This window comes from Oncorhynchus nerka, linkage group LG6 (genome assembly GCF_034236695.1).
Source record: "Oncorhynchus nerka isolate Pitt River linkage group LG6, Oner_Uvic_2.0, whole genome shotgun sequence".
Lineage (NCBI taxonomy): Eukaryota > Metazoa > Chordata > Actinopteri > Salmoniformes > Salmonidae > Oncorhynchus > Oncorhynchus nerka.
This window is the reverse complement of record NC_088401.1, coordinates 32699754-32716966: the sequence shown is the minus strand read 5'-3', so window position 1 is coordinate 32716966 and position 17213 is coordinate 32699754. Positions and strand designations below refer to the sequence as shown.

At 41.9% G+C, this 17213-nt stretch overlaps 1 pseudogene; it reads right to left on the bottom strand.

Moving 5' to 3' along the window:
- Nucleotides 1-86: 86 nt before the first annotated feature.
- On the bottom strand, nucleotides 87-8489 carry LOC115130371 (tripartite motif-containing protein 16-like; annotated as a pseudogene).
- Nucleotides 8490-17213: the final 8724 nt, after the last annotated feature.

The following is a 17213-nucleotide window of genomic DNA, read 5'->3' as shown; positions in this document are numbered from 1 at the left end:
TATAGGCCTAGATATATTTGAGGACATTCAACAGATTCAAATTCAAGGATCAATAGGTAAATAATAACACAACTCATTGAACAAGATACAATACAGCGGTTGTTATTCAGAATGTACATCAAAGTGATAATACATCAATATGAATGTATAAGATTGTTGTACATACCAGACTAAAAGAGCATTAACCATCACTATGGGGAACTCTACAGTTTACACAGCTCAGCAGAATCATTTTTGTACCAAACACATAACCCGGGATAGAGGGGTTTAGTGAACGTGGTTTCGACTCTGTGGACGAGGGTCATTGTGTCAGAGACGCTGTAGAAGGACAGAGTACCTGCCTTGTGATCCAGGTACACTCCTACTCTGGAGGACTGAGGGCCTGATACTTTAGTCTCAACATTATTGTGTCTGAAACGATAACCATCACTAGAGCACTCTAGACCCCAAGACTTGTCATTGTATCCAAATCTAGAATTATTGCCCGTTTCTATTCTACTCATGTCTTTATATGAGACTGCTATAAAAACAGTCCCACAATGAAACTCTACCTCCCAGTAACAGCGTCCAGACAGACCCTCTCTACAAAGGACCTGGAACCAACCAGTGAATCTGTCTGGATGGTCAGGATTTGGATCATTAACAGCATTAACAACTGTCACCTTTCTGTTTCCCTCAGACAGAGAGAGGGATTTCTGTGCTGTGTTTGGGTCCAGTGTGAGCTGACAGGAATCTGGGAGAAGAGCAGAGACCATTGAGAGGAGTTAGAACAGTAAGTTAAGGCACATACTATACTGTATCTACCCTGTCTTTGATTACAGCAGAGCAGAGATCAATGAGAGAAGTATCTACTATTGAAATATCACAAGGTTCGTGAGGAGTGTCAGAAAAAAAGAGACTGTTAGTTACTTGGTGAAGAAACTCACATTGTAAGAAGTGTTCTCTAGTCTTGGGCTCTGGAGGCAATAAAACATCCACTGAATTCACTACAAACACACAGACATTTACGGAGAGAGAGAATATTATCAGCATACCATATTGCACATGTATAAAGTGATGACTATAGGACCTCTGATTGGTCTAAACTAGGTGTTCTTACACTATGTATTGTGTTAGTACTTTTTTCAACTCACCTCTGGTGGAGATCTTGGTCCATTCTCCTTTAAGGAAGTCTTCCAGTTTCTCTCTGACATCAGAAACAGCCGTATTCACATCTCCAAAGTACTGAAGAGGATGAATAACGATGCTGGGTAAGTCTGAAGAGACACTGGGACTGGAGAGAGACTGATAACTCTGTAGAGAGACAGAGAGAGTGTGAGAGAGAGAGAGAGCAGATGACTGCCACAATGTATTTTGTGATCATATGTTATTTTATTGATGTCAGAAAACATGAATACTGATATAAAGAATAAAGAAAATTGACAAAATGTACAGTTTCACAATAAGTTAATTTCTGTATCACCTGTATCAAGGCAGTTTAGTTACCTGGAGGAAATGGATGTGATCCTCTGTGTGTGAGAGCTGCTCCAGCTCAGCGTTTCTCCTCCTCAGCTCAGCTATCTCCTGCTCCAGTTGCTCCAGGAGTCCATCAGCTTGACTCACTTGAGCCTTCTCTTGGTCTCTGATCAACTCCTTCAATTCAGAGCGCCGTCTCTCAATGGAGTGGATCAGCTCAGTAAAGATCCTATCACTGTCCTCCACTGCTGCCTGTGCAGAGTGCTGTTCAGACACAAAGAGAGAAGAGAAGGGAAAAGTGGGGAATCCCTGTTCTTTGCATACAATGCAAATAGTCTGGGTATGCATTTGAATAGCTATTCAGGAGTCTTATGGCTTGGGGGTAGAAGCTGTTAAGAAGCCTTTGGGACCTAGACTTGGTGCTCTGGTACAACTTGCCATGCAGTTGCAGAGAGACCAGTCTATGACGGGTGGCTTCAGACTTTGACAATTATTTATGCCTTCCTCTGACACCACCTGGTATAGAGGTCCTGGATGGCAGGAAGCTTGGCCCCAGTGATGTACTGGGCCGTGCGCACTACCCTCTGTAGTGCCTTGCGGTCGGAGGCTGAGCAGTTGCCACACCAGGCGGTGACGCAACCAGTCAGGATGCTCTCGATGGTGCAGCTGTAGAACTTTTTGAAGATCTGAGGACCCATGCCAAATATTTTCAGTCTCCTGAGGTGGAATAGGCGTTGTTGTGCCCTCTTCACGACTGTCTTGGTGTGTTTGGACCATGATAGCTTTTTGGTGATGTGGACACTAAAGAACTTGAAGCTCTCAACCTGCTCTACAATAGCCCTGTTGATGAGAATGGGGGCATGCTCTGTCCTCCTTTTTCTGTAGGCCACAATCATCTCCTTTGTCTTGATCACGTTGAGGGAGAGGTTGTTATCTTGGCACCACACTGCCAGGTCTCCGACCTCCTCCCGATAGGCTGTCTCATCATTGTCGGTGATCAGGCCTACCACTGTTGTGTCATCTGCAAACTTAATGATGGTGTTGGAGTCATGCTTGGCCATGCAGTCATGGGTGAACTGTGAGTACTGGAGGGGACTGAGCATACACCCCTGAGGGTCCCCTGTTTTGAGGATCAGCGTGGCAGATGTGTTGTTACCTACCCTTACCACCAGGGGGCGGCATGTCAGGAAGTCCAGGATCCAGTTGCAGAAGGAGGTGTTTTTTCCCGGGTCCTTAGCTTAGTAATGAGATTTGAGAGCACTGTGGTGTTGAACAGTAAGCTGTAGTCAATGAACAGCATTCTCACATAGGTGTTCCTTTTGTCCAGGTGGGAAAAGGCAATGTGGAGTGCAATAGAGATTCCATCATCTGTTGATCTGTTGGTGCGATATGCAAATTGGGGGAAAAAAGTGGGTCTAGGGTTTCTGGGATAATGGTGTTGATGTGAGCCATGACCAGCCTTTCGAAGAACTTCATGGCAACAGACGTGAGTGCTGCATGTCAGTAGTTATTTAGGCAGGTTACCTTAGTATTCTTGGGCACAGGCACTATGGTGGTCTGCTTAAAACATGTTGGTATTACAGACTCGGACAGGGAGAGCTTGAAAATGTCAGTGAAGACACTTGGTTAGCGCATGCTCGCAGTACACGTCCTCGTAATCCATCTGGCCCTGCGGCCTTGTGAATGTGACCTGTTTAAAGGTCTTACTCACATAGGCTGCAGAGAGCGTGATCACACAGTCTTCCAGAACAGCTGGTGCTCTCATGCATGTTTCAGTGTTATTTGCCTCAAAGCAAGCATAGAAGTAGTTTAGCTCATCTGGTTGGCTCGTGTCACTGGGCAGCTCTCGGCTGTGCTTCCCTTTGTAGTCTGTAATGGTTTGCAAGACCTGCCACATCTGACGAGCGTCAGATCCGGTGTAGTACGATTCGATCTTAGTCCTGTATTAATTTGCCTGTTTAATGGTTTGTCAGAGGGCATAGCGGGATTTCTTATAAGCTCCCGGGTTAGAGTCTCGCTGCTTGAAAGCGGCAGCTCTATCCTTTAGCTCAGTGCCAATGTTGCCTGTAATCCATGGCTTCTGGTTGGGGTATGTACGAACGGTCACTGTGGGACGACGTCATCAATTCACTTATTGATGAAGCCAATGACTGATGTGGTGTATTCCTCAATGACATCGGAGGAATCCCGGAAAATTATTCCAGTCTTCGCTAGCAAAACAGTCCTGTAGCTTAACATCTGCTTCATCTGACCACGTTTTTATTGATCTTGTCACTGGTGCTTCCTGCTTTAATTTTTGCCTGTAGGCAGGAATCAGAAGGATATACAGTATATCACAAAAGTGAGTACACCCCTCACATTTTTGTAAATATTTGAGTATATCTTTTCATGTGACAACACTGAAGAAATTACAATTGCTACAATGTAAAGTAGTGAGTGTACAGCTTGTATAACAATGTACATTTGCTGTCCCCTCAAAATAACTCAACACACAGCCATTAATGTCTAAACCGCTGGCAACAAAAGTGAGTACACCCCTCAGTGAAAATGTCCAAATTGGGCCCAAAGTGTCAATATTTTGTGTGGCCACCACAATCTTTCAGCACTGCCTTAACCCTCTTGGGCATGGAGTTCACCAGAGTTTCACAGGTTGCCACTGGAGTCCTCTTCCACTCCTCCATGACGACAACGGAGCTGGTGGATGTTAGAGACCTTGCACTCCTCCACCTTCCGTTTGAGGATGACCCACAGATGCTCAATAGGGTTTAGGTCTGGAAACATGCTTGGCCAGTCCATCACCTTTACCCTCAGCTTCTTTAGCAAGGCAGTGGTCGTCTTGGAGGTGTGTTTGGGGTCGTTATCATGTTGGAATACTGCCCTGCGGCCCAGTCTACGAAGGGAGGGGATCATGCTCTGCTTCAGTATGTCACAGTACATGTTGACATTCATGGTTCCCTCAATGAACTGTAGCTCCCCAGTGCCGGAAGCACTCATGCATCCCCAGACCATGACACTCCCACCACCATGCTTGACTGTAGGCAAGACACACTTGTCTTTGTACTCCTCACCTGGTTGCCACCACACACGCTTGACACCATCTGAACCAAATAAGTTTATCTTGGTCTCATCAGACCACAGGACATGGTTCCAGTAATCCATGTCCTTAGTCTGCTTGTCTTCAGCAAACTGTTTGTGGGATTTCTTGTGCATCATCTTTAGAAGAGGCTTCCTTCTGGGACAACAGCCATGCAGACCAATTTGATGCAGTGTACAGCGTATGGTCTGAGCACTGACAGGCTGACCCCCCACCCCTTCAACCTCTGCAGCAATGCTGGCAGCACTCATACGTCTATTTCCCAAAGACAACCTCTGGATATGAAGCTGAGCACGTGCACTCAACTGCTTTGGTCGACCATGGCGAGGCCTGTTCTGAGTGGAACCTGTCCAGTTAAACCGCTGTACGGTCTTGGCCACCGTGCTGCAGCTCAGTTTCAGTGTCTTGGCAATCTTCTTATAGCCCAGGCCATCTTTATGTAGAGCAACAATTATTTTTTTCAGATCCTCAGAGAGTTCTTTGCCATGAGGTGCCATGTTGAACTTCCAGTGACCAATCAGTATGAGGGAGTGTGAGAGCGATGACACCAAATTTAACACACCTGCTCCCTATTCACACCAGAGACCTTGTAACACTAACGAGTCACATGACACCGGGGAGGGAAAATGGCTAATTGGGCCCAATTTCTTCTCCGGCGCCCTCTTATATATTTGAATATGGTAATCCAATCTGACCTTTACCAGAAACCAGAATTAAAAGCAGTTTTTGCATTTTTCTAATCTCAAAGGTAGTGATTAGGATAGTTTTGATGCCGAAAATGTTGATTATCTTAATCCCACAGGAAACGGTGGATTCAGGATGGATTTAAAAAAGGTGAAAGACACTACAACGAATACATTTCAATATAACTAATTAAAAACTTTCTAACATCTGAAAAACAAAGGTTCATTAAATTGACTACATAATAGGTACAGTGGGGAGAACAAGTATTTGATACACTACCGATTTTGCAGGTTTTCCTACTTACAAAGCATGTAGAGGTCTGTATTTTTTTTAATCATAGGTACACTTCAACTGTGAGAGACTGAATCTAAAACAAAAATCCAGAAAATCACATTGTAAGATTTTTAAGTAATTCACTTGCATTTTATTGCATGACATAAGTATTTGATACATCAGAAAAGCAGAACTTAATATTTGGTACAGAAACCTTTGTATGCAAGATCATACATTTCCTGTAGTTCTTGACCAGGTTTGCACACACTGCAGCACGGATTTTGGCCCACTCCTCCATACAGACCTTCTCCAGAACCTTCAGGTTTTGGGGCTGTCGCTGGGCAATACGGACTTTCAGCTCCCTCCAAAGATTTTTTATTGGGTACAGGTCTGGAGACTGGCTAGGCCACTCCAGGACCTTGAGATGCTTCTTGCGGAGCCACTGGCTGTGTGTTTCGGGTCGTTGTCATGCTGGAAGACCCAGCCACGACCCATCTTCAATGCTTTTACTGAGGGAAGGAGGTTGTTGGCCAAGATCTCGCGATACATGGCCCCATCAATCCTCCCCTCGATACGGCGCAGTCGTCCTGTCCCCTTTGCAGAAAAGCATCCACAAATAATGATGTTTCCACCTCCATGCTTCACGGTTGGGATGGTGTTCTTGGGGTTGTACTCATCCTTCTTCTTCCTCCAAACACGGCGAGTGGAGTTTAGACCAAAAAGCTCTATTTTTGTCTCATCAGACCACATGACCTTCTCCCATTCCTCCTCTGGATCATCCAGATGGTCATTGGTAAACTTCAGACGGGCCTGGACATGCGCTGGCTTGAGCAGGGGGACCTTGCGTGCACTGCAGGATTTTAATCCATGACGGCGTAGTGTGTTACTAATGGTTTTCTTTGAGACTGTGGTCCTAGCTCTCTTCAGGTCATTGACCAGGTCCTGCCGTGTAGTTCTGGGCTGATCCCTCACCTTCCTCATGATCATTGATGCCCCAAGAGGTGAAATCTTGCATAGAGCCGAGGGTGATTGACCGTCATCTTGAACTTCTTCCATTTTCTAATAATTGTGCCAACAGTTGTTGCCTTCTCACCAAGCTGCTTGCCTATTGTCCTGTAGCCCATCCCAGCCTTGTGCAGGTCTACAATTTTATCCCTGATGTCTTTACACAGCTCTGTGGTTTTGGCCATTGTGGAGCGGTTGGAGTCTGTTTGATTGAGTGTGTGGACAGGTGTCTTTTATACAGGTAACGAGTTCAAACAGGTGCAGATAATACAGGTAATGAGTGGAGAACAGGAGGCTTCTTAAAGAAAAACGAACAGGTCTGTGAGAGCTGGAATTCTTACTGGTTGGTAGGTGATCAAATACTTATGTCATGCAATAAAATGCAAATTAATTACTTAAAAATCATACAATGTGATTTTCTGGATTTTTTTTAGATTCCGTCTCTCACAGTTGAAGTGTACCTATGATAAAAATTACAGACCTCTACATGCTTTGTAAGTAGGAAAACCTGCAAAATCGGCAGTGTGTCAAATACTTGTATGTGGTCAGTTGTTAAACGTCTCTCTTTAATCTAGGTAACTTTATGCATTTAGTTTACTCATCTCTGTTTTCCTGTGACAGTGTAGAAGTAGTACCATAACCAGTCCAGGAAACTGGCCCAAGAAACAGGTAGAGAGAGATCTGATCATGGATTCAAAAAATAAATAATAGCACTACAGAATTGATTATAATCCAGATTTTTAAAAAAACTGGGCACTGGTCAATAAAACTTACCTTGATAGACTCCACAGCCTGTTGGAGCTCCTTCAGCTCCCTCTCTCTCCTGGATTCTCTGCTGGAGATTCTGCTGACTCATCCCCAGCTGACTCTATGGAGAAACACTGTTCATTGAGCTATCAAGATTTATTTGTCCAGTAGTGCAATAATATAGTATTATGATTTAGTAGGAATTATATTGTAATAGAAGTCCCTTTGCAAAATTATATATCTATGATTTTAGTTGAAATATTATTTTTGAAACTTTATATATATATATTCTTTTTAATTTTTAATTTTAGCTTAATCTAGAATTGTTTTGTAGACTATCTTGTTAAGAAAATCGGGAGAGACAATGGTTGAAAGTATAACAACAGAAAATTGCACCGTGCACCTGGCATTTAGAGATAATTTTTCATGAAACTAATTATACATGGGCGCGAACCCAGGGACTCTTGGCACAGCTGGCACTATATATATGCGCCATATATATATCTTTATATTCAAACAGCTTTCCTACTGTATATTAAATTATTTGTTTATCAGAGTCACCAACAAGTTATTCTGGTCTAACCTGTTTCTCGGTCCTCTCCGCTGCAGCTGAGACTGTATCATGGCCTTTATGATCATCCACCATACACAGATAACAGATACATTTCTGATCGGTACGACAGTAAATCTTCAGCAGTTCGTCATGACGGGAGCAGATGTTCTCCTGTAGCTGTGTGGAAGCTTTGACCAGCTTGTGCTTCTTTAGTGCAGGGACACTATAGTGAGGCTGGAGGTGAGTCTTGCAAGAAGACACCAGACACACCAGACAGGACATGAGGGCTTTTGCTTTCTGGTCCCAGTGCAGAAATCACATGCCACATCTCCAGGTCCAGCATAGCACAGATCAGGGGGAGCAGCCTGAAGTCCTGTCTTCTTCAGTTTCTCCACCACTTCAGTCAATATGGTGTTTTTATCAGAGCAGGCCTTGGAGTGAAGGTCTGTCTGCACTGAGGACAGCTGTAGATCCCCTTCAGATCATCCTGATCCCAGCAGCCCTCAATACAGCTCCTACAGTAACTGTGTCCACAGGGAATAGTGACTGGCTCCTTCAGTAGATCCAGACAGACAGAACAAGAGAACTGGTCCTGGTCCAGCAGAATTCCCTGTTGAGCCATTTGGACGATTGTTGCTCACTTTCACACAGACAAACACTGCAACTAATAAGTTTTGTTTTCTCAGAAGAGAGTTTGTGGGAGGGGGAGGGACTTCCTGGTTCTGCCAGGAGGTTGGAGTTAGGGAAGGAGAGAGCAATGTTGTACAATGCAAAAAATGCTAGGGTAGTTTAGGGTTAATTCTCTTTCCATAACATTGACTGACCAGGTGAATCTAAGTGAGAGCTATGATCCCTTTTTGATCCTTTATTCACTTGTTAAATCCACTTTAATAAGTGTAGATGAGGGGGAGTAGACAGGTTAAAGAAGGATTTTAAAGCCTTGAGACAATTAAGGCTTGGATTGTGTATATGTGCCATTCAAAGTGTGATTGGGCAAGACAAAAGTTTTAAGTGCCTTTGATCCGGGTATGGTAGTAGGTGCCAGGCGCACTGGTTTGAGTGTGTCAAGAACTGCAATGCTGCTGGGTTTTTCCACACTCATCAGTTTCCCGTGTGTATCAAGAATGGTCCACCACCCAAAGGACATCCAGCCAACTTGACAACTGTGGGAAGCATTGTACTCAACATGGACCAGAATCTACAGTTGAAGTCGGAAGTTTACGTACACCTTAGCCAAATACATTTAAACTCAGTTGTTTTCACAATTCCTGACATTTAATCCTAGTAAAAATTCCATGTCTTAGGTCAGTTAGGATCACCACTTTTAGAAAGAGGAAGGGAAGCGCTACTAACGTACACAATAGTACATTTTGGTAAATAGAAGGTGCTCACTAGGTGTGTCCAATCAATTTTGTAACCATTCCCTCTTCCATAATTAATTAAAATGCCTTTATTCGGTTCAAGAAAAACAAAGTTGTTTCTATTGAACATGCCATACTAATAAAGCCATTTTAATTAATTATATGAAGAGTGCCTTGGTCCTCCTTTCTTTTTGAGGATCACCACTTTATTTTAAGAATGTGAAATAGCAGAATAATAGTAGAGAGAATGAATACTCAATTAGTATTTGGTAGCATTGCCTTTAAATAGTTTAACTTGGGTCAAACGTGTCAGGTAGCCTTCCACAAGCTTTCCACAATAAGTTAGGTGAATTTTGGCCCATTCCTCCTGACAGAGCTGGTGCAACTGAGTCAGGTTTCAAGGCCTCCTTGCTCGCACACGCTTTTTCAGTTCTGCCCACAAATCTTCTATTGGATTGAGGTCAGGGCTTTGTGATGGCCACTCCAATACCTTGACTTTGTCGTCCTTAAGCCATTTTGACACAACTTTGGAAGTATGCTTGGGGTCATTGTCCATTTGGAAGACCCATTTGCCACCAAGCTTTAACTTCCTGACTGATGTCTTGAGATGTTGCTTCAATATATCCACATCATTTTCCTATCTCATTATGCCATCCATTTTGTGAAGTGCACCAGTCCCTCCTGCAGCAAAGCACCGCCACAACATGATGCTGCCACCCCTGTGCTTCACGGTTGGGATGGTGTTCTTCGGCTTGCAAGCCTCCCCCTTTTTCCTCCAAACATAACGATGGTCATTATGGCCAAACAGTTATATTTTTGTTTCATCAGACCAGAGGACATTTCTCCAAAAAAGTACTATCTTTGTACCTATGTGCTGTTGCAAACCGTAATCTGGCTCTTTTTAATGGCGGTTTTGGAGCAGTGGCTTCTTCCTTGCTGACTGGCCTTTCAGGTTATGTCGATATAGCACTCGTTTTTACTGTGGATATAGATACTTTTGTACCTGTTTCCTCCAGCATATTCACAATGTCCTTTGCTGTTGTTCTGGGATTGATTTGCACTTTTTGCACCAAAGTACGTTAATCTCTAGGAGACAGAACGCGTCTACTTCCTGAGCGGTATGATGACTACGTGGTCCCATGGGTGTTTATACTTGCGTACTATTGTTTGTACAGATGAACGTGGTACCTTCAGGCATTTGGAAATTGCTCCCAAAGATGAACCAGACTTGTGGAGGTCTACAATTTATTTTATTTTATTTATTTATTAAGTCTTGGCTGATTTCTTTTGATTCCCATGATGTCAAGCAAAGAGGCACTGAGTTTGAAGGTAGGCCTTGAAATATATCCACAGGTACACCTCCAATTGACTCAAATCGGAAGCTTCTAAAGCCATGACTTAATTTTCTGGAATTTTCCAAGCTGTTTAAAGGGACATTCAACTTAGTGTATGTAAACTTCTGTCCCACTGGAATTGTGATACAGTGAAATATAAGTGAAATAATCTGTCTGTAAACAATTGTTGGAAAAATTACTTGTGTCATGCACAAAGTAGATGTCTTAAACGACTTGCCAAAACTACAGTTTGTTAACAAGAAATGTGTGGAGTGGTTGAAAAACGAGTTAATGACTCCAACCTAAATGTATGTAAACTTCCTACTTCAACTGTATGTGGTACGCTTTCGACACCTTGTAGAGTCCATGGCCAGACGAATTGAAACTGTTCTGAAAGCAAAGGGGGGTGCAACTCAATATTAGGAAGGTGTTCCTAATGTTTTGCACACTCCATGTACTTCTGAAACATGGGTTCGAATCCTGCCCACTGCTATTTCAACACACTTTCCCCCAGAAGCATATTTAGAGGTAACATCTTCTCCAACAGGGGGCGCTCCAGTAACATACATTGTGATCCAGGACTAAACATTACAGCAGCATATTTAGAGAGGTAACATCTTCTCCAACAGGGGGCGCTCCAGTAACATACATTGTGATCCAGGACTAAACATTACAGCAGCATATTTAGAGAGGTAACATCTTCTCCAACAGGGGGCGCTCCAGTAACATACATTGTGATCCAGGACTAAACATTACAGCAGCATATTTAGAGAGGTAACATCTTCTCCAACAGGGGGCGCTCCAGTAACATACATTGTGATCCAGGACTAAACATTACAGCAGCATATTTAGAGAGGTAACATCTTCTCCAACAGGGGCGCTCCAGTAAACATTGTGATCCAGACTAAACATTACAGCAGCATATTTAGAGAGGTAACATCTTCTCCAACAGGGGGCGCTCCAGTAACATACATTGTGATCCAGGACTAAACATTACAGCAGCATATTTAGAGAGGTAACATCTTTTCCAACAGGGGGCGCTCCAGTAACATACATTGTGATCCAGGACTAAACATTACAGCAGCATATTAAGAGAGGCAACATCTTCTCCAACAGGGGGCGCTCCAGTAACATACATTGTGATCCAGGACTAAACATTACAGCAGCATATTTAGAGAGGTAACATCTTCTCCAACAGGGGGCGCTCCAGTAACATACATTGTAATCCAGGACTAAACATTACAGGAGCCTATTCACATACATTTTGGTTCAAAGCGCAATACTAGTAAATCACTTTCATTATAAGTTCATGGTTCCTACCTTCACTATATATTAGTCAGACATAAATGTATACTGGATATTGAAACAGAAAGCAAAGTTAATGACTGATTAGCCTCTGTGTGTATGTGTTGCATAATCTACCCGATTGTGATCAACCACTTGAACATTATGGGTAGCCAACATACCATGAAACATCAAAAAAGGTACATTGTGTTCCTAGTCCAAATGTGTTATTTTTCTGATGTCTACATTAGAGTTCACTAGATAAACTAAAGGGTACTAATGCATGATGAGAAATAATAAAATACATGACTATTTCTTTGTCATTTCTCTGGGGTCTATGATAATCTATCCTTTTTTCAAAACGAGTGGCATATAGAACTGTCTATGAATGTAGCATGTTCCCATACTTTTCAAAAATCCTGCAGATTGTAAAAAGTGCAAGATTAAATGCTATATTGAGCTATTTAAAAGGTTAATTCAATGTCCACATGCAAATGACCTTTGATATGATACATCTGTAGTCGTAAAAGGGGAGAAGTTCATTGAGAGAGAAATATGATTAAAAGCTTGGCCCAGTCAATAAGATGTTGCGGTGAGATGATATTACCTTTTTCTTTCATTCACTTTTTTTTTCAGTGGCCTGACCCATCACATTATTTTACAAATGGAACATGAATTCAGAACAGGACAAATGCCAAGTCTTGCCAAGTCTTATAAAATACTTCCTAAGTTAACTTAGGAAGTCCTTTTTCCACCAGCCTAATGTCCATTTCTCGTGTTTCTTGGCCCAAGCGAGTCTCTTCTTCTTATTGGTGTCCTTTAGTAGTGGTTTCTTTGCAGCAATTCGACCATGAAGGCCTGATTCACACAGTCTGTTACTTGCACTCTGTGAAGCATTTATTTGGGCTGAAATCTGAGGTGCAGTTAACTAATGAACTTATCCTCTGCAGCCGAGGTAACTCTGGGTCTTCCTTTCCTGTGGCGGTCCTCATGAGAGCCGGTTTCATCATATCGCTTGATGGTTTTTGCGACTGCACTTGAAGAAACATTCAAAGTTCTTGAAATGTTCCACATTGACTGACCTTCATGTCTTAAAGTAATGATGGACTGTTATTTATGTTTGCTTATTTGAGCTGTTCTTGCCATAATGTGGACTTGGTCTTTACTAAATAGTGATATCTTCTGTATACCACCCCTACCTTGTCACAACACAACTGATTGGCTCGAACGCATTAAGAAGGAAAGAAATACCACCAATTAACAAGGCACACCTGTTAATTGAAATGCATTCCAGGTGACTACCTCATGAAGCTGGTTGAGAGAATGCCAAGAGTGTACAAAGCTGTCAAGGCAAAGAGTGGCTACTTTGAAAAGATTCCATAGTTTTGATGTCTTCATTATTATTCTACAATGTAGAAAATAGTCAAATTAAAGAAGAACCCTGGAATAAGTAGGTGTCCAAACGTTTGAATGGTACTGTACATCTACAGTGTATTGCCAAAAACCACTCAACCAGGTCAGACTCTGACCTGTCCAATGAGCCAAACTGATTAAAGAATCCCAGTGCACACACACAGACACACACAATTAGAATACACAGAGCAGCTCTTTGCTCACCCCTCCTCTGCCTCTCTCCCTCGCTTTCTCTGTGTCGTTTTCACCGTCTGTATTTCACCTCTTGAATTGGAATCTATAGAGCAGCTTGAAGTGATGCAGTATTACTGTGTGGTCAACCCACCTCTTTTCTCTCTCCATCTGTCCTCTTCTGTCACTTTTCTCTCGTGCCGTCTGTCACGGTCTCAGGTTCTCATTTGTCGATCTTCTTCTGTTATGACTTGTTCTGTTCTTCTGGTGTCTCTCTCCACCATATCCTATTCTCCTGTTGCTGTCTCCGTGTCTCATCTGGTGTTTCTTTAGTTTGCAAAATGGTCAAGGGGATACCGGGGTAGTTTAACTTGTTTTGGGCCCGTGTCCGGGTCACCTAAACCATCCTCTTCCCTACCATTTGCCCCTGGCTGCTGCTGTTCTAAGTGCTCCACTTGCCTGCTGTTCTCATCTGTCCACCTCCTTGGCTCATCTGAAAAGGTAGCAAGGCAGAAGTGCAACATGTAATTAGTTCGATTTAAAGGGCGACTGCACTTTCGCCAGTTAGCTTCAGCCGGCTGGTGTGGGACCTGACTTTGGATATGATGGAGAGAGACACCAGAAGAACAGAACAGGCCTGTTGCCGAGGCTAGTTAGGGACCATCAATAAATTACACAATGTAAATGACAAATATGAAATACTTTCATGTTGCACACCTTTTAGTTCTTCTTTCCTGCAGCCAAATGACCAAATCTCCCTGTGGTGGCCTCATGGGTGGAATATTATTTATATTTTTCATAATTTATAAACATAAAAAAACAGCCCAAAATCCAGTGTTTCTATGTCAAACGGTTTTGTTGTATTTCAGTCTTCTGTGATGTATATAAGGTGTAGCATTGGGATGCAAACTCAAAATGGACTACATTTTAACACTATATCTGATATAGTACAGTGGGTGTATAGTTTTGTTTCAAAGTCGATTTGTTTAAAACTAACAAGAAACACTCGGTGGAACCCTAATTTTGCCCACTGCAGTAAAAGGTCAAATGCTTACAATATTTGTAAATTAATTTCTACAATTTATTGTTGGTTTGAGGTTTTTAAGTAATTGAAATTTGAAGCTTTTGGAATTAACATACTGTCCCTAATTAGCCCCATAGGGATAAACGAAGTCAATCCAAATTTATCACAATCATTACGATCGGGTCGGGTGCTGCTGCACTCCGAATGGATGATTACTTGTTTGCTGCCAGCTGTGGGCAGGATTGAAACGAACCCAACCTTCATTTACGTTGTGATGCAGTCTCGTAAAACTCAGTTTTGGATGAAACTGACTTTATGACCAAAATGATCCTATTTACACTTTGTAGTCAATTTTGACAACATAAATGTTTCTGACTCGCATGAATGTTTTCTAAACGATAAGTTGGTTTTTAGAGGCAGTTGCGTTTTAAAGTTCATGTATACTGACAGAACCAGGGACATCTCAACTGCAAAGACAAATTCAAATGTCCGCATAAAAGCGCAACTCCAAACATGACAGATAAGAAACTACACAGCCCGTTAGGTTATATGAATATAAAGACGCATGAGACCCCAACAAAATTTGACCTGTAGGATGGAATAAGTTATGACCTCTATGGCTGTGATTAGTCGCCTACTGTTTTCTCTCGCTGGAGCGTCATCTGTTGTCAAAATGGGTGCTCCGCTCCACCTAGCATTTTTTAAAACATTTTCGCATTGTAATTTCAGAAAATGTCCATGATATAATGGCAGTAATAGTGGAATGATAGTGTTTGACAGTATTACATACCCACCCGTGTTGTGATTGGCTGTGACAGTCATAGATTGGCTTCTCACATGAATTGAGTTTATGTGAGAACAAGCACTGAATTGTGTAGGGAATCATTGTACCATCTAAATATCGCTGTGAACTATCCTTCAAATATCAACAAATTGTGGTTTTACAGCTGTTTGAAGCTGGTGGATCAAAGCCGAAAGTAAAAGGCTCAAGTGTGAGTTCAGCAAAATTCCACAAAATCCTATATGTAGCACCTTTAAAGGGCCTATGCATTTTCAATGTTTTGTTCACCTAGAATCTAACCTCAAAGCTGGCCATCTTTTCCCCTCTTTCTGGCAGCCCTTACCCTTCCCGTCTAAGTTCACGTTTGTTTATTTGTCATATACACATAACATACATGGAGTACACAGTGCAATGACATTCTTACTTGCAGGTTAACATCTTGGCAATGCAACAACCCTAGAAAACGTAAGTAGCTTAGTGGATAAAAAGACTAATAAAAACAAAGTGGTCCACTGCGTTCTGAAACCACAGCAGGCACCGTGTCACTCCAGGGGCTTCTTGCAGTGCCTGCTACTGTCTAGCACAGTATATTGGATTTTTTTTTTTTTGTCATTAAAGTTGTCAGTAAAACATATATTTAATTTTTATACTGCATGGTTTGGGGCTGCATCAAAAACATGGGGGGGCTGAAGACACGGAAACCCAGGCCTAACGACGCCACTGCTGAGCACCTCCTGTACATTTGAAAGAAAACTGAACGGGTGAATGAGATTTTGAAACAATGATATTAAACAACAGTTAATGACAAATTAGGACATGTTTTCTCAAACTACAGCAGAATTGGGTACAGCAGAAGACACATTTCTGTCTCGTATGAATTCATAAACTCTTGGTGTTATTTTGAATCATATCTCAAAGTCTTGTTGCCCTCAACTCTAAACACATTTTTTTTAAGTGTTTCTGGGTTTTCACAGCAAGACAGCCACTTACATAACTGTGTGTCTGTGCCTTTGATATGACTAAACGGGTGTCTGTACTCCAACAAAGACACCGCAATTAGTCACAAAGAAAAGGACACAATGACACGGTAAAACAGGTCTAAAAATACACCAAGATTGTGTTTTATGCATCTTCCTTTTAAAATCATTCGAAAAGGCTATTATCAACAGTGCTCTACCCGGGTCCTTCTTCAGATACGATGGACTGAATTAGGTTGGTTATCAAACTCATAAATGGGCAATCTGGGATTTGAAGAACAACAAAGCAGTCACAACGCCACTTGATTTGGTAAAACAGCTGAGGGATGGGGCTGGAGAAATGTAATATAACCAACTATTGTTTGTCGTTTTCATGACCATTCATGAAAACAAAATGACAAACAACTTTATAATTTGAGTTCTGGCATAATAGTTGAAATCAGCTCATGAAGCACTCATAAGTTATATTCTTTAAGAATCAATGGTTGTATTTCATTTAATAGTCCAAAAAATGGATGAACCAATCCCAGATTGCCCCTTTAAACGGAAGAGGAATGTATTTATAATGTACTACAAGGCTCTGAGAATGAATCAGAAGTTATAACCACGAATCATAACCACGAATGCCATGGTTCTAAGAATGAAAGACATGTAAGTTACACAGTACATCGTAGTCATTGAATATACATTCCAAAGGATAAGTGGTGAGAATTCGAACATTTACAAACGGAGATGACTGTCAAGCATTTGCTTCGCCAACGTTGCTTGACCAAACGTTTCAACACTTGAATGATTTAGTGTAAATACGTCCCATTGCAATGCTCCGTGACACGAATGAAATAATGGCGCATTTCAAAATGCCTGTGCAATTATATTTTCTGACTACGCAATTTATGTATAAGATTCATATAGTATTTATTTATTTATATTTGAATCACACAGTAATCTGAATGTATTTATTTTCCTAGGTTGCATTGACATACTCATGTTTCTCTACGGTAAGAATGTACAAATATGAACACGTGTATCCAGGCGCAAGCCATATAAACAGCACGCG